Source organism: Acyrthosiphon pisum, chromosome A3 (assembly GCF_005508785.2).
Source record: "Acyrthosiphon pisum isolate AL4f chromosome A3, pea_aphid_22Mar2018_4r6ur, whole genome shotgun sequence".
NCBI classification, from domain to species: Eukaryota; Metazoa; Arthropoda; class Insecta; order Hemiptera; family Aphididae; genus Acyrthosiphon; species Acyrthosiphon pisum.
Genome location: NC_042496.1, coordinates 38,960,439 through 38,980,955, shown reverse-complemented (window position 1 = coordinate 38,980,955; position 20,517 = coordinate 38,960,439).

Below are 20,517 nucleotides of genomic sequence, written 5' to 3'. Positions count from 1 at the left end.
ATCTACTAATATATATTATATAATATGTCTACAAAACTATTTTGTCAAGAAAAATAACAGATATATGTTTGTATCATCATAGTATTGCGGGTTGTTTTAATTTGTATATTAATATTTTAGTATAAGTATATAAAAATAAAAATGAAAAGTTCAAAACAATATAATAACTTGATAGATTATTATTAAATCGACTGAGGAAAACTAATAAGGTATTTTAACTGTTAATTAAACTCGTTAAATTCATAATTTGGTTAGAAACTTAAATAACTATACCTAATTAAGTTAAAAGTTAAAAACATTTTTAACTTAATATTTATTCCCACATCTGACTCAGTTAGATATCTTGGACTTAACTTGGATAAGCGCCTCACTTGGAATAGCCATATCCGTATAAAAAGACTTGCCTTAAACGCCCGTTTTCGCAAACTACGAACGCTACTCACAAATAACAAACACTCCAGTTTAAAAATTAAAGTTCTTATGTATAAAACATTACTCAAACCTCTATGGACATATGGTCTCCAACTATGGGGTACAGCAAAAGTGTCCAATACTAACAAAATTTAACAATTTTAAAATATTGCTCTTCGTAAAATTACTAATGCTCCACCCTATGTTTCGAATTACACTATACATAATGACCTGTTAATTAAAACCGTGACAGAAGAAGCTATACGTTTCTACAAAATCTTTCATACCCGTCTGCAAACACACCAAAACCCACTCATTAAAAACCTATCCATCCAAACATTACCTGGCAACCCCAGGCGTAGATTAAATAGGAGCTGGTGCCGTGACTCGTTAAGTGCCATTAGTGGGTGGCTTCTTACTCACGTACTCATGTATTATCGAAACCCTTATCAAATATGCTAATTGTGCATAATTGTACAGATTGTATATATCATTGTGTAAAATAAAAAAAAAATAAAAAAACTTAATATTAACTTTTTAACTAGTTAATTTACCCACTTTTGAGAATACCTAATATAATCAATGGTATAATACAGATTCATTGTGGAGTTGTAACTTTTAGAAACTAGTTTATTATGAATAAGAGATATATCTATAGGTGCATTTTTTTCTGATAATATAAGAATGAAAGAGCAGTATAGATTTTGATTAATTTATTTTTACACCCCATTACTTGTACTATGGAAGATGAGATGTTCTTGCGGAACGAGTAAGGAATTAGGGGTGTATACTGATTGTACTAGTTATTTTATTATATAGATATTAACTGTAGTCTACATGGCCACTAATAAGAGTACATATAGTGTATAATGTTTAATGTATATAGGACATAGGTAGAGTGTATTGGACAGATTTGAAGATGTTAATCAAATAAGGAGCGATTAATGCATTTATATTGAACTATAAACAAGTTAAGGTAGCAATTTGAAGCTATAAAGATCGCACTCAGCAAAAGTTATGACGCCAGCACCATAGAATGAGCTCTAATTTAATGATTTGTCAACTAGTTAACAGCTCTGTGAGGTAGTGCATGGGCTATACCTATTAATATATTATAATATAATATCAAATATGGAGTATATTATATTATTTTATATAGTGGAATAAATAATTTTTTTTTTATTAATTAAACACATGGCAACAATGACCTTTGGGTAATATTTTTAATAGGAACATATATTACATGAAGATGAGTGTAGAAATTATTGTATTGAATAATTAAAGATATGCTTTAATGAATTATTTCATATAATATATAGTGCTCAAGCATTTATAGATAATACATTACATTTATAGACACTTAATTACAATTAAAAAATAATTAAAAGAAATATCAAGAAATAACATCGATAAGATATTATATCTATATTTATATATATTCCTATAATAGGTATAACTATAACTACATTTTGGTAATTATTATTAAAAATTGAATTGATTTACCGCCGTATTGGATAGTACATGCATGTTTATAAAAATTATATTCTATCTCTTCGGCCTATTGTACTAATTATGAACAAATTGTCGAATAACCTATAATAACAATAATAACATTTTTTTAATATTACATTATATATTATACAATATTACAACATACATGTGTGATGTTTATATTGTAGTATGAACAAATTGTAGCATATTATTATAGGTATACTATACGCTTTACATATTATAAAATGCAGTTATAAAAAGGAAATATTTTAATATTTTAGGCAAATACCCACCTATATAGGTTTATATAATATAATAAAAATAATTTTTGAAAATATTCTATTTTGTCAAGATGTTTTAGTGTTTTAATTATTTTTAATTTATTAACTAAATACCATTTTGAGATACTTTTTTTTATTTTTTACCTGCTGCATGCTGCAGTTGTAATATTGTATTTTATGCCTTCATGAATTGTGTTAAATATTTTAGTCTTATAAAAAAAAATATTTAAAATTGTAACAATATAATTTAAAAAGCAAAGCAAACATCAAATTTTCAAAACTCTTTATTTTGTATAAAAATTTAACGGTGTAATACTGTTTCGAAAATATTTTTAAAAAGCATTTATGAAACTGAACCAACCTTTTGTTATAATTTATAACACTTAAACGGGCAGTCTTTTATAAACGGATTTAAATAACCGATATAGACTTATATGAGTTATGGCCTATGGAGTATGGACATAACAAAAACCAAAATATACCGACACATGAAATAATATTTTATTTTATTTTCCGTTTATTTGTAATTTCTATAATATAGTGGTGACGACAGGATATAACACACACGTCGTTTTAAACTACCCTTATCTTTCATATATTATATTATATTATGTAGTTATAGTGTATACTATATTATATTATTATAATATACATATTAGTATACCCACTATATTATATAATAATTATATTGTCACAACTAAAGTATAAATTATAAATCAAATTTTTTTTATAATAGCCAATAGGTTTATAACTATATCTTGTTTCACTATAGTATAATATTTATCTGTATGTATAAATATGAAAATCTCAGCATAATATATATTTTTATGATTGTAAATAATATATCAATATCTCTATATTGTCTAATACAATTATAATGAGATGCAATAAACATTCTTTTTATACAGGTCCCTATATATTATAATATATGAACTCTTTAGAACGAAATTAAAATACATTTTCTGCTGCTAACTAAAATTTAAAGTATGTGCATTCAAAATACTTTGTTTACGTGGGCTGGTATGATCAATCATAATTCATAATATTATTTAATAATATAGAATATTATCGATAAAAATGATGAATACAATTTAAAAAAAAATGTTTAATTACATAAAAATATGTCTTATATTTATTTATGTAGTGAGCTTATGAAAATGTAGTGTATGTGCTTTTAAGTTATAGGTACCGAATACGATTCAAATAATTTTAAATACCTAAGAAATTTACTTTTTATATGATTATACTCTAAGAACGGATTGATTTCTTTCCTGAAATAACCTATTTAAGACTTTACTACCTACCGCTGACTACTACAATAGGTACTATATACCTCGCATAGTTTCATAATATAATATAAGATATACCTAGACATTATATGGACATAAATTATTTATCAATAAGGTACCTATTACGTACGTTGTACACGTGTTAACTGTTGACACTTAACACTGATATACATACAAAAATATGTTATCGCTTGATGGTTAAACGGCGTATATTATTGCACATAAGCGATGCGAAGCCACCCAAAAAACATGACGTGATTATAAATATATAATAATTACGTATTCCGTTTATGGGATCAATAATTGTTGAAGATAAAGATGTAAAATACTTTAACATGTTTTTGGAAATCTAGGTTTTAGGTATATCGACTATAGGTACCTAGCGAATTTCTATGAAAAATTATCCAATCACATAGAAACTTCAACATTTCTGAAGTGTTATTAATTTGTTAAAATACAATACTATAATTCTTAAACTCTTTATATTTTATTTTTTATTTTAACCTACGATTTATAATAGTTTTATTTAATTTAATATTCAACCAACCGTTCAAGTTGGCAAATAATGTAATTTTAAAGATTTTTTCTTTATCTACAAGGTTAAGTATTGTATAAATCCTTTAGTTGAACAGTCGTACATTTTGCTTACGTCCATTACAGCCTATATGCCTACCGTTATGAGTACAATAAAGTAATTAAATTTTAAATGAAAACACTTTCACGAATTTAAATAATTTGTTATATTAAATAATGAACTGTTGTAGTAAGACGAAATTGTCGATAAAGAACCGATGACATTAATATTAGGTTTAGGTAATAGTTGCTTATAGGTAAAGTTATAAGCAATAATATCCTATAGATATGTAATTATACTTGTTATTGTCAATTGATTACCGATAGAAATAATATTATGTTATAATTTATAAGTTTATCACAAAATAATTCAATAATATATGTTTATATAAATATTGACTATGAACATATAATATAACAATTTTAGGGAATATGTACATATGTATACCCTACTTATAAGTTTTAATGTTCCATACGTAAGTAGTTCATATTGTAACTAAAAAATCTATAAAGTATATGAACACAGTTTTTTTATAGACCTGTTAAATTCAAATTTAGACGAACTTAGATATTTAAAGAATTTTAATTATTTGAAACTTTAATAACTTTAATCACAATAATATTATCAAATATATACTTAGATACTTAGTTAATATTATATATTATAGGCTAACAGACCGTCTTCCCTCAGAATCGTTTTTCGTATACAATGGTTTTAGGTATATCAAAAATTTAAAATTTACATCCATTGCAATGACTCTCTATAGACACCTATTATACACCTGATCGTTATCAACTTGCCTACTTTTTTCTCTTTGAAATATTGTTTTTCTTCTACGTACCTAAATAGTTTCAAATAGTTTAAAAATAGGTACATTTAGTTACCCGTCACCCGTGTGTTACTATCATAATACCTGTTTTTATTATGAGGTGGGTGGTGGTAGAATGGTTGGCTGGTACGCAGGGTTCTTTAATATGCATTGCCACTCCTATAGGGTCGGTGCATAGTGCATATACTGCTGCTACTGCGCATTCAACACTGAGATTTACCAACTGAACTTAGTTAATTAGTAAAGTAATTAAATAGCAAGTATACTGTATGTCTACCTATTCTCTGTAATATTCTATATACCTATACTATTTAGTATTTTCACTATATTATATTATAATATCTATAATATGTCAAGCAGTCATCCACCCACCTGGCCACCCATCCGCCCACCATCTAAAAAGGTTCTGAAGTATACTCCTCTAGCCACACGTGTTCGGCGCCTCTGAGTCTACCTATGTATATTGAGTACACAGAGCTATATACCATTTATTTTTTTGTTTAATTTACATAAATTATTTCTATGGTAAAATTGTGATTTTATTGAATATATAAATATTTTTGCATAAAGGATACTGCGAGTAAGGTAAGTGTAATATTGCAACGTATAACATAATAGCTTATGGCTCGTAAAAATTAAAAGATAATTTACCCTAATAAAATATAGGTTAGAAACAAAAGAATCACATATTAGTCAGATTATCATTTTCATAGCAACGAGTAGGTATAATGGCATAATGTCTACCTACGTTTTAATGTGCATAATTAACTATAATTTATACTTTCTATTCTTTAACTCTTGTGATAACGTATTTACATTGGTATTTTCTCTCGTTATAATATTGATGTGGAAATTATTGAAAGCATTGATTTCAAGTTTGAAAATAATAATAATTAAACTTATTTACTTGTATACAATTTTATATTTGTATACCTACTAATTTTATATATTTTGAAAATATGACAACGTTGCATCCCATAGTTTTATATAGGCAGCTAGGTAAGCGGCATGCTTGCATATTGTATGCGTATAAATGTATAATTGGGTCAACCGTTCGAGTTATGATGATACTTAAGAGTTTTTAAAAGCACCGACATAATGTAGTTTGTTTTGTCATACTAATATTTATCCAAAAAAAAAAACAACGGCATTGTATTGGTAGGTATAGGTAATATTTATTGTACTGTGTACACAAAAACGATACATGCATTTTCGCATGATATCGATATTATGAAAATCTAATAGCCAATAGGATTATTACTTCAACACCGGCAACAATAATAATATCTACGATTTCAGATTTGAAAATTATACAAAAAAGTAATATGATGCAATAAATATACGTAAAACTGTCATAATAAAACGTTTATGTGTCATACATGAATAAAAATGATAAATGTTTTTAAGTGAGAAATTATTGATAATTATTAAATATAGACATCATTCTTACAAGGAGAGCATTTCTCCCTAAATTGCTACGCCCCAATGGAATGTAAAATAAATCTTTATTACGAGTATTACCAGAGATGCAAATAAGTTGTTCCAGTGTTCGAAGTGTGTCGATGTTGCTATCAATCAATGCCTGAATAGAACAACAGCTAGAAATAATGCGACGTTCAGAAAGTGGATTGAATTCTGCGCAATTAAACCTATGTCATTAATGATTCTGTAATCGTGTGGAGGATGCGCTACATTGAGCCTGTGTTCTGCGAAGCATGAGAAGCGGTTTTGGACTCTGCAAAGTCTCTGAGTGTTACTAATCGTGTAAGGAGACCAAAAGTGCTTATATATGAGAGTTGTAGAGTATAGAAAGGCATTTTGGGTTATCAAAGTTTGAAAAGTGTCTCCTAATAAATCCGAGAACACGTAGCGCTTTACCAGAGACAAAGTCGATATGCGTACGAAAATCTAGTGATATTGGAACATAAAGGAATCCGGGATCTCTTATTAACTTGGTTTACGCGTATTCAATTGCAGTTGTCCGTATTATAAAAAATGTGTTATAATAACACATCCTTAATACAGACGAAATTAGGATACGGCTGGTAAATGGCAATATATATTTGATATTTAATAGCGCATTCTTAAAAACCCTTTTATAATAAATAATAATATCATCTACTTCCATAAATATAATATAGATTATAATTTATAAGTATAAGGTATCCAAAACTCTACAGTTGTCATTTAGTAAATAATGTCGTACCTATAGGTACGGCTGATCTGTAAAAGATGTAACAATAATAATACAAGTTTTATTATAAATTATTGAAAAAAGAATAGCAACAATAATTAAAAATGAAATATTATATGGATGATTGGACTTGATAATAATAATTAACAATATTATGTTGTATATTTTTTTACACTCAATAACAAAAGTTGACAAAATGTATTATATATATGAAATACGTAATTGATAATGGTATTCGAGAGGACCGAGGTGAGCAAATTGAGTCAATAATAATTCGTACACACAACCAACTTTTATATATACTTTTTGAATCTAAAATCATGAAATATAAGCTCCCTAGAGAGCCAAGGGATTTACCCAACAATAAGAAATAAAAGTTTAAAGTACCTCTGTATATATACATTATACTATAAACTATACAAAACTCTATTTTATATAAGAAAAAAATAACTTTACAATTTTTATATTCGACTAAAAATAAACTCGCTCACTCATTATCTTCGTTTTTACGTTATCGAACCATAACTGTATTAACCATAACTAATTTTTCGATTTTAATTACTTAAAAATGACTGTATCAAAAACTGAATATACCTATTAATAATTATTATACCAGCTTTCAGGGGCGTATTTACGGGGGCGGATATGGGGACAAATCCGCCCCCATAGCTCTTTAAATACGTGTCTATTATTATATTATAATTATTAAATCGTAATCTGTAAGCTAAAATTCTTGTCATCCGCCCCCTACAAAAAATACTAAATATGCCACTGCCAGCTATATGCTAATTACATTATATTATATAATAAATATTTAATAACCTATATTATATACGAAGTGGCGTACCCACGACTCAGGTGGAGCTAAGAAGGATACCTTCGAATCTTTCTCACAAACTCTTTATTAAGCTTGTTATACAAATATGCTACGGTGGTCGTTTAAATAAATAAATATTATGTAAACGATTGATGCAGTGTCTAGTGTCCTGAACAAGTGAACAACGATTACTAATTAATGTCTTAATCACTAAAATGTTATCAAATAATACAATATTATATTGTACCCAGTTGTATACAAAATAAAAATGATCAATATAATATATTAATTTAACAAGTCATATATAATATGTAACATAAAACAGCCTAGCTTAATTAATATAAAATATATATCTATAGTAATTTATAATGAAAAATAATTGTTACTGTATACCTACCTTCTTTTCATTTACTATGCTTAGCCTTTCTTTCGTCATACAGTATATTAATATACATTATACCAGTGTAATCAAATGGCGGCCTGCAGACAAGAAAAAAAGTAAAAACTGTTAATATATTATACGTATTCTGATGTTGTAATTTATCTTTTTGGTTCATTGGTGTTTACCGAAATCAGTTATTTTGATTTATTTGTGAACAAATTCCAGTTTTCAAATTTAGGCCTTAAAAATTATTGAATGATGATCTCTCCTGCACTATACCAAGGGTCATCAACCAGTTAATTTTTAGAGGAATATTAGTCAATCTTATTAAAAACTAATTATACTGTTGATAACTTGCGTATTTTTAAAGTTTAAAACTTGAACACACCTTTACACTTTATATGTACCTAAAGGAAAGTATTTTTTTCTAAGTGAAGAAAAATATCCAATTTTCCGATGGGGAAATAATGAAAGAATATTATTACCTAAACAATAAACATATTATTATTATGATGCATGTAATAATATAATTAATAATATACGGAAATAGGTATATTATACTGTATACCTAAACAAACAGTAGTAGATCACCAGATACCTATACTTAAAAATGTTAATGTAGCTCACTTGTTGGAAAATGTGAGCGACCCCCACACTATACTATAATCATATTTTGACTTTAAATTTTAAAGAAATTAAATTATTAAATTATTCGTAATATAATGAGTAATGAGATATATTTTATAATTATTGTATACAGGTATATTTAGTAAATTATTTAAATTTTATTGTATGATATTATACGAAATATAAATTTACAGGAAATAAGAAGGTATGTATAGGTGCCTACTATAATTAAAAAAAAAAGGTTTATAAATCGTCATAGGGCATTCCTTAAATTGTATGAAAAATCTTAGTATAATAAGAAACATGGTTTTCAAGTACCTACCTACTTATATAAATACAAATTCCTAAAATCAGAATTTACAGAATAAATTCGATGTTATTATTTTTTTTTTTTTTACTGAATAAAATTTATATATTTGTAATCTGTATTTAAATGTTATACAATAAGTACATTTGATGAGATTTGATTGACGGGAGGGGAAAGACACCCAGTGGTGGCTGCACGCCGTAAATTCAATATTAAAGGTTAAAATGATAGTGAGCACTGTTTATGTAGTATATACCTAATATAGTATATACATAATATATAGGTAATAATACCGGTATTTTAAGGTGCAGGATGTTTTTTTTGTACCAAATAATAAAATTAATATAATACCGCAACAATAATAAATGATTGACGCCGTTTCCATTAACCCTTCACATTATCATTGAGTACACAATAATAATAATATATACTCAATGATATTATACCTATGTATAAAAATAGTGTATTTTTATTTTTTTCATTTATTATAATAATATAGTCACTTCGTTTTCAAGGTCTGAACTGAATATTCAGTTCAGTGATCTTGGGTATTATATTGTTTAGGTGTTTTGAGTGTTTTGACGACGGTCCCTGCACGATGTAGGTAATCAATGGGAGAGTCACTGAACAGGTAAAACGGCGGCACGTTAGAACTATTCGAATGTAAATTTAAGATTATATGGGACTATACGCAGTATTAGATTATATTATATATCGCGCCCTTTACAGCTATGACCGGGTGTGTAGGTCGAAAATGCCTTACTACAGCGGCTATAACAAGTCTATGCACGCAGGATAAAACACTGGCGTGTCGATAAACCTATATAGGTATTATATATATTGCATAGTTTCACCGTATTAATTAATTTCAGCAGTTATTTTTGATAATAAAATATGTGAAATGTTTGTTTCGTGTTTATGATATTATATAATATTAGGTATAATGTTCGCATTCAGCGGATGTAATATTATGTATACAACTTAACTATATTAAGTACGAATGTTGTTACACAATAATAATAGTATCGTACTATAGGGTAACGGTATATATACTATATTGTAGCGGTAGATTGAATTTAAATAATGTGACACGTAATAGTTTTGTGCTTTGTGTGTATAGGTATATAATATTATAACGTAGGTACGTACTATTATGTGCAGCAATAAACAACTATATTATAAACGCATTAAATAATTTCTCGAGTTTTCCTATTTTGTAATAACACTGCTTTTTAATTATAATTAATATCGTCTATGGTCGCAATCTGCCGTCTGTATATATAGGTACATCGAACATAACACATGATATGTATAATATTATAGGTTTGGTAGATATTGTTGCGATGATTATTGATTAAAATTACAATTGTGGATATTGTCGTATAATTGTATTAAATGTATTAATGAAAACTTTTTTGAAAAAAACACAATATATACTAAGTAAATACCACTAAATAGTGAGAAAACGCAAGGATATAGGCGGGTACTTCAGTAAAAAAATACTAGTGAAAACTTCCATGCATATTTTAATTAATTTTACGATATTGTTTAAAACTTTAAAAGAATAACGGTGTAAGATTTATCAATGGCATTATTAAAGTATTAAACTCTTGCACAGTTTCAATAATTGATATTTGATATACATGCAGTCATTCTGTTTATGTAACGTACCTAGACTACAAAACATGATATAGGTAAATATATTATAAATCTATATTATGCAACATAATATAGGTATGTAGATTAAAAAATAATAATAATTATTGTTGCAATATATTTATGTAAATCGTATATAAATGATAAGCAAGCAAGCTGTGTACCACAAATACAATTATTGACGATGTCTATATGTCTATACAACCTATATATATATAATATTATTTTGTAATACTATTAAACATAGGTTAATATACTTACGTGGTATAATATAGGTATTAGGTATAAGTGTATAACCGTGTGTAGGTGTATTAGGTATATAATATATTATATCGTATTATTTACGAAAAAAAAACAGAAGAAATGCTTATGAAAAAGAATAATATTATGCATTAACAACTTTATGAATAACTACCTTTATGACTCATGCGAGAAAAAACATTTTTACCTAACGATTTCTATATTATGAGAGTACCTATCTACATCACTATTATATAGGTAATATGGTCAATAATAGTCGTTCAGTAGTTGTGACTTGCGGCGGCACTGTTTGACGGGCATATCAAAACGAATACCAGATTTGTACCTATAAAATACCTTTGTTATTACATATCATGTTTGCATACCTATTATAATAAAACCTTAATATACTGCACAAGGGAAGAAAATTAAATATATAAATGTACATAAGCACATCATGCCAAGTATTAACAATATACCTTCATAATATAGCCTATATATAGGTAATATATAGGTATTAATATATTATTATATTATAGCGATTTATTGTGAACACATAATACATTATTGCATTACATATTTTACTGATATAATGTCTGACGCTTGGCTAATGTTAAGACGATAGGCTTAACTATATGCCTAATGACAGCATTTAGGATTTCAATCTCAAATAATTAACATTTTCTAGCTATGCCTGTGATTTATACCTAATTTAATTACATAATTATTCATACACAAATAATATAATTAATATATTATCATCTAAGCAAATGATGATACCTGTATACCAACGTACTACTGATTTGTCGAAAGTTCATCTGAATATCCAAAATCTTAAGATTTAATTGTTTATTTGAATCTATATAGCTCATACGTGCACTTGGTGTCGGCACAGATACGGTCGGCAGTTGCGGTCAATATCTTTTTGGTGGCATTTGCAGTCACTATTTTTTTTATACCTATGAACTGGTTTTACAATACTGAAATAATAATATAAAATATTAATAATAATTATTATTATTTAGCCCTTATTCCACTTCAAGATATTAACGAAGGTTGGATAAAATGTTGGAAGGATAAATGGTTGCTATTGGTTATCTCGTGGCATCTTTGTGCATCTTAAATATAAATTTGAGCTGCTAAACCATACATTTTTTATAAGCTTATAAGTTTTAATAATTACTTATGTATCTATAATATAGTATGTTAATATATTAATATTATGCACAGGCTATACGTCTAATAGACGTATATACCTAAATATATAAAATATAAATATAATAATAATTAATATTCTATTAAAGGGTGTATAGTGTTATACACACGGTTTCGGGTTTTTAATTAATCTGGGCATGTACATTTATTACACTATCTACCACAAGTTAAATCATAAATATTCTTTTCTTTGATTTAATACTGATACTACAATACAATTGTTCCTGCATGTTACTTTAACTCAGACTTCTGTACTACTATGTATAAATCTGTATACTATAATATTGTATTTGAATACTATTTATTATTAATTGCATCACGGTATCATACATGGTCTTAAAATATAATGGTGGTACATTCAAATTTCAAACTATTACTTAACTGACAACTGTTAACATTTCGTACATAATAGCGTATAATACATATCATTATTATAATATGTATAGGTACTATATTATCATAGGCGTGTGCACAGAGGGTACCGGGCGTGCCTGGGCACCCCCAGACCCTTCACCAAAAACTACAAGAGCCCTAATTGTTATTTAAGTGTAAATTAAATTAATGAAATTATTGAGGAATTCAAAAATGTTGTTTCTTTTAAACATCCGACGTCGATTATAATTATAAGATTGTACATATATCTATATATTGTTATGTAATATTTATTAGAATGAATAATAAAATAAAATAAATACTTTTAGTGCATTTGATATCTTTAAAACTTTTGTATCTATAATTGTTTTCAAAATTATTGTGGGCCCTAATTTTTAGTGGCACCCCCTGAACCAAAAGTCTGCGCACGCCTATGTATATTATTACATTGTATTTTCTGTATTACACTCATAAACTCATTATTACAATTTGATAATTGATACAGTGTTGATCAGATAAGTCTACTTGTAGTTTTCTGTATACACAATACACTGCATCGAGACACGAATATTCTATATTAATTATTGATCGAGAAAATAGTATTATAATAGTAAACTGTTCTATGGTAGTTTCTAACTATAGTAACAATATGAGATACTTAGGTGACTTAAGTTGTGCACCTGTGCATCCAGCGTGATTTTGGCCATTGTTAATATTGTTATACCTTATAATTTAATACTTGGCCTGCATTAGCATAATATTGTTATTAAGTAGTGCCTAGGTAATTTTAATGGTTACTTGGTGTGTTATATAGGTATGTATAATAACAAATACTTGGCAACATAATAATATAAATATATTATACCTACATAAATAATAATTTTGCAACTGTCATCATTGATCTCAGATCTGTGAAGTCCGTTTTCATTGATTTATGTGTTTCAACTGAAGATTATAAGACTAGATTTTGCAGAATAGGTTAATACTCTATACACAAATAACCACAAGTAAGGTATATTTATTTTTTTTTTAAACTTATAAGTCCGGCAACTATGGCCATTAGCTGTTTTTGTTGTTTTATAGTTAGGGGGGGGCGGTTGGTTGAAACACGTTTTTAGGTTTGGCAGAATTTGAAGTTGGACACCCGTAGGTATCTGCCATGCCCGGGTGAGGGGATGGCGGCATCTCTCTCCAGACACTGTGACTGCCCGAAGAAAAATTCCACTCGTGACCGGGTTCAAACCGGCGTCGGAGCGCGTCGCAACCGACGCTTTAATCCACTCGGCCACTCCGTCCCCAATATATTTATTTTATGGGACAGTAATTGTAATTGTATAGATAATATACAATTAGTCCTTTTTAGCATAATAATATTGTACCTATACATTAATTATTATTAATGAACTTTGTAATCATAGGTGTGTCTACGGGTCAGGCATGACTTGCGAAATTTTATTCTACTTAGGTACATTATTAAAGGTTGGGCTCAATAATACTTAGACATACTATTATTTGTTTACCAGGTACCAAAGAGGTGTATATCCACTTTAAATGATTTTCAATTCGATTTTAATAAAAAATATAATTAAATATAATTTTATATGCAATTGCAGGTAAGTCTTGAATCAATATTATTTAATTAACTATTACCTTATTTTTTTTTTATATAAAATATTATTTTTGATAGATTCATTGGCGAACTCTTTATAGAAATGGTGCTTTTCCAGAAAAAGTTATCATGTCATGCATTACAGATTTAAGTAAAGAAAATGATGAAAATGATGAACTTCAAATGCATTGAGTATGTACAATAATACAATTAGTAGGACCAATATCATCAAAAGTAACAATAAAAAGTACTATGAAAAAATTGTTTAATATAAATAGTTTTTTTTATATTATTATATACAATTTGTTTTAGCAACAAACATATTGTATGACTAATAGAAAAATAAATTACTAATAACAATATAAATATATTAAAATATCAATACAAATTACTAAAAAAAACATGTCCATCTCCTCTCAAAATCATTTTTCATATGCAAGGATTTATCATATAATTATTATATAAAAAAAAAAAATGCTAACATATCTATTACAGCGACTTAATGATAATAGGCACACTCAACACAATACAGCAGTAGTTTTTAAAATTATTTTAAAACAAAACAATTACCCTCATTTTTCCAACCTTAGGAATGCATTATTTTTACTTGATGTATTAAACATTTTAGTGTTGATGACATACCATGGTTATTTGTAGAGGATACAAGCTTATTAACTGGTTTGTTCAAATCATATGTCTAAAAAAAAACTATTTATATTAAACAATTTCTTCAGAGCAATTTTTAATTTTTATTATTACTTTTGATAATATTATGTCCTACTAATTGTATTATTGTACACATACAATGCATTTGTAGTTCATTATTTTCATAATTTTCTTTACTTAAATCGGTAACGCATTGTTTATGTACAATACTACAATTAATAGGACCAATATTATCAAAAGTAACAATAAAAATTGCTCTGAAGAAATTGTTTAATATAAATAGTTTTTTTTTCTAGACATGTGATTTGAACAAACCAGTTAATAATCTTGTATCCTTTATAAATAACCATGGTATGTCATCGACAGTAAAATGTTTAATACATCAAGTAAAAAGAATGCATTCCAAGGGTTAGAAAAATGAGGGTAATTGTTTTTAGTTTTAAAATAATTTTAAAAAACTACTGCTGTATAAGTATTGAGTGTACCTCATAATTGAGTCATTGTAATAGATGTGTTAGCATTTTTTTTTTTTTATGTAATAATTATATGATAAATCATTGCATACGAAAAACAATTTTGAGAGGAGATGGACATGTTTTTTTTAGTAATTTGTATTGATATTTTAATATATTTATATTGCTATTAGTAATTTACTTTTCTATTAGTCATACGATAGTTGTTGCTAAAACAAATTGTATATAATAATATGACATTATTATTTCATGTAATTTTTCCAGTTGTTATTAAGAGGATGTTAGTACACTATTTTTTTTCTCTTTCTGACCCTCTCTCACACCCAACATAGAAAATGTGAGTTGAACTAATTGCAAATAGGAAGGGGCTTTAGGGCCTAAGTCCCCCCCCCCCCCCAAAAAAAAAAAAAACTCCATAGTCCCCCAAACATTTCCTACATTTTGTTTTAAGCTTATTCAATATTAGCAAAGTAAGTAGCCCCCCTCCAAATTCCAAACGCTATTTGCGCCTATGTTGAGTTCAACAGAACCGATCTAAGGTTGTTATTTTTAGTTTTAAGGTGAATTGACCCATTATAAAACCAAGTTAAGAACATGTTGGATATGTGCATATTTAAATTGTAACATTTTATACACTCATAACAGTCATAACCAGGGTTCGGGGTTTACAGCACCTATAATCATCAAAAAAGCACTTAAATACTTCATATAAGCACTTAAAAATATTAAAATAAGTACAAAAAGCACGACCAAAACTATCAACATAAGTTTTTTCTATATATTATCGTTTAATTTTTTATTATATTTACAGAGCCTGTCAAGTTTATAGGAAACAATCATACTGCTTATTCTGATTTACCAAAACACACATGAAAAGTGTGTATAAAAAAAAATCAGATATGATAATGGCGAAATGGATATATGATGAATGTTATGATGTACTTTTCAATTATGTCAAGAAGAATAAAATTGATGTATGTTCCAACTTCCAATACTATCTGCTGTAAAATATTTTCTGATGTCATGTAGGTATATATAATTTATATACTTACAGGAAGTTGTAAAGTTATTAAAAATTAGTAATAATTAGACTTTCTACGATCCAATATTGTTTGTTGTTACAATAATTCTTGTAGCTTTAGAAGAAAATCAAAATTTAAGAAATCATGCTGGAAAACAAAAAAAAAAGTTACCAATACGTTAAATTCAATCAGGGTAAATAGTATAAAAAAGTAATCAAAATAATTTTTTACATCCTCGGTAATTGTTTCAGAGTCAACAAAGTATTGAACGATTCGGGCACTAAGAAATAGTATCCAAAATTGTCAAACTTAGTTTCACATATAGTTATATACCAGTCTAAACATTAAAGTTTAGTAATGTCAGTTAAATTTAAATTTAAATTTGAATTTATTAATTAATGACATAGCTTGTAGAATTTTGTATTAAATAATGTTTTTCGTTGAATTATCTATAAATTTGATAGTTATATATCATAATAATTTTTAATAAATATTTAAAAAAAAAAACTTAAGCATGCCAGTAGATATTTTATTTCATTTATTGACAGTCCTAAGCCTGTAAAAGTGCGAAGGAAAGTTGTAGTTTATTGTATATTATATTAAAAAAATATTGTTTAAAATTATTATTATTTTTATGTCAGTACCTATTGTAAAACCAGTTCATAGCTCTAGGTATAAAAAAAGAGTGACCGCAAGTGCCACCAAAAAGGTATGGACCGCAACTATTAGGTACTGTGCCGAAATCGTATATTTGCATAATATATGAATTGGATTTATAATTATTTCTGTAGGGTCATTAGAGTCAGAACACTCACCTACAGTTGGTTTAAAATTCACTAAACAGCGTTTCATTATTAGAATATTCCGACATTATTTACTTATATTTATATAGGTAGTAGCCAGGAGGTATACTTATTAGTTATTAAGTTATTACTTATATCACGGATATAAGTATATAACCACTGTAGCCGTAATACGAACGGTTGTAGATAGATACAATATAAATATATAATCGAATTATATCGAGACTCTAAAATAGTAGGTTCCTAATAGCTTCAAATAATATAGCAATGTATTCAGTTTTGTTATTTTTGGAGTTGTCTAATGTATTGAATGGAATTTGGAAAATAGTGTTTATTCGTTGTAGAATTCACACAGTAGCATAGACTGTAAACGAACGAGTCCTATAATCATAGTCGCGAGGCACAGGTCGAATGTGTTCTGATAAAACCTTATCTTAATGACTTAATCTGAGTAATCGTAGATACAATAATGCTATACAATATAAATATTATATTATTATTAATTATTCATTAAATAATTATTCGAGTGTACGCTATCTCTACATGTTTTATATATAACTTCGGTGATTTAGATTTTTGAATAATTTATTTACAAAACGAAATGAATAAATGAACAAAAAACAATATTTTAAAATTGTTTATGTACCTACGCACACAAAAATAAACAATAATCATAATAATAACAAACAGTAAAAAAAATATTTAAACGTCAAACTCTTGACAGTTGACAGAACAGATAAACCAAACAGACAATGCCACAATAGAGTTTGGGATGAGCGCGGTGATGCAGCGTGCGATATATAGATACAATATGTAGGCCACTGTCGGTAGCTCCGGTGACATCTAAGTCCACCGAAACGGACGGTGATGAGACGACTTCTTTCATATTCGTGGACAGAAAATACCACCATATCGGTGCTCCGTAAAGGATTTTGAGGGTTCTTTTATTCAAATTATTTATCAGGGTGCAGTAAATATTAAATAGTCGTGACGAGCGAAGTAATTATAGTAGACGCATGCAAAAGCGATTTTGATCAGACTTACAGACATGTTTGTGGAGGGGAAAGATCGAAAGAGCACTATAGATACAAAAACGAGTAAACTCTGGAAGCCGACATACGAACAAGAATAGTCACAGTTACCATACAGTTGATAAGATGCGGTCTCGCGTATTGACCTGCGCCTTAACTTGCTGGCAGCACATAATAATTATGTATTATGTTCGCCTACACGCCGAGTCACGAAAAACGCGTAATCGCTAGCATATGGCATTACAATTATTATATTTTTTATATACATAGGCATCTGACGCCTTTATATCCCCTTTCCCCTCTAGAATTTTGAGACTACAATTAGGCACCATGAACAATACAAATTGGTGAATGCAAAAAGAATATATTAAAACTAATATATATATATGTTTCATATAATAACAATGCATAATTAATTTAATGATTTACTAATAAAAATTAAAGTTAATGTTGAATATACTTAAATTAAAGATAATAATATCCTTAATAATAATTAAATTTCAATAAATGTGGCTCCTTAATTTTAAACAAATAATTATAACAACATCTTTTGCAAATAACAAACGAAAAGTTTTTAATTAAGGAATTTTAGGTATAAATGCAGTTTAGTTCCCACGCGATTTTTCGATTTTTTTCCCCCTAAAATGTGTATTTTAACTTTTAAAACACTGAATACAAAAGTCTAATTTAAAAATTCTCCCAATATCCTACGTTTTCGTAATGGGTTGTCGCCTCTTATTAATTATGTTATTTTATCTTGTTATAAAATTATCTATAGTAGTTTTCATGAAAAATGTAGATTAATATATCTGTGACCAATGTTTCTTACATGAGCTGGTTTTGTACAACAATTTCGTTTTCGGTTTCGATTTTGTATACCGGTTTTTATTTTTTTCGATTTTGGTTTCAATTTTTCAATACCGGTATTAGGAAACTTTGGTTTCGGTTTTAATTTTGTATACCGGTTTTGAAATTTTACGATTTCAGTTTCAACTTAACAATACCAGTATTAAGAAATATCGGTTTCGGTTTCGGTTTTGAATACCGGTTTCTAAATGTTTCGGTTTCAACTTAGCAATACCGGTATTATTTTTTTTTTAATTTTTTAATTTATTTAAAATACACGCCCGAGGGCATTTAGTACAGAATTATTAAACATTTACAAGTTTGATAAAAAAAAAAATATGCATAAAATAATTGTCTAACTATAAATACAACAATATTAATAGTAAATAGATTTGCACGCTGGTTGAACTAGTTAGTATACAATATATTTAAATAGAACAAATGGTTAAAAAGAAAGTATATTAATTTGGATCGCTTTTTGAGAGGAATGAAAGATATCCAGTTTGTTTTGTAAGTTGTTACAAGAGACTAGTACTCTGTTAATAGGGGAAAAAAGCCGTATAGTGTTTTGTGAATAGAAATGTGGAAGGTCTGTCGGTTTCTAGAATTAAAAGTGGGGACTGATAAATTAATGTTGCTGAGCAGAAAACTGTCATTATTAAGAAATTTCGGTTTTGGTTTCGGTTTTTTATACCGGTTTCTAAAGTATTTTCAGGGGGCTATGTCGTCCATACAATTATCATTCTTTGTTCCGTATTGGTAATTGTCATATATAGTATTTGCTAGTGTTCCGTATTGGTAATTGTCATATATAGTATTTGCTAGTAACATTAATTTATGTCATTACTATTTATAAAGCAACTAATAATTTTGAGAATAATGAAATGTTTATCAACAAAATTAATTATGATCCCACAAGATTCAATTAATAAGAGGCCCCCACAAAATAATTACCTTTTTTTTTCTAGTAATTTGCAAAACAATAGGTATACTATTTTTTTTTAAGTTCGAAAATTAATTAAGTTTGAAATTATTATAATCTGCCACAAATTTGGTCAATATATATTCTGAAGATTTGGAATCAACTTTAGGGAACGAATTACTGCAGTTTAATAGTTTGATTAATTTACGTCAAAAAGATTGTAGAAAAGAATAATCGTGGGAATTATTTTTGTTCAGGATACTATGCGAAGACAATTTAAAAGTTACCTTTCCAAATGTAGACATTGCTTTGCATATGTACTTGGTGTTGATGGTGGCAAACAGTAGTGGAGAATGCTCGTTTTCAAAAATGAAACTTATAAAAAATATATTGAGAACTACAATGACATAAGATCGTCTATCCAACTTAACCATTTTAAGTATCAAAAGTGATGTACTTA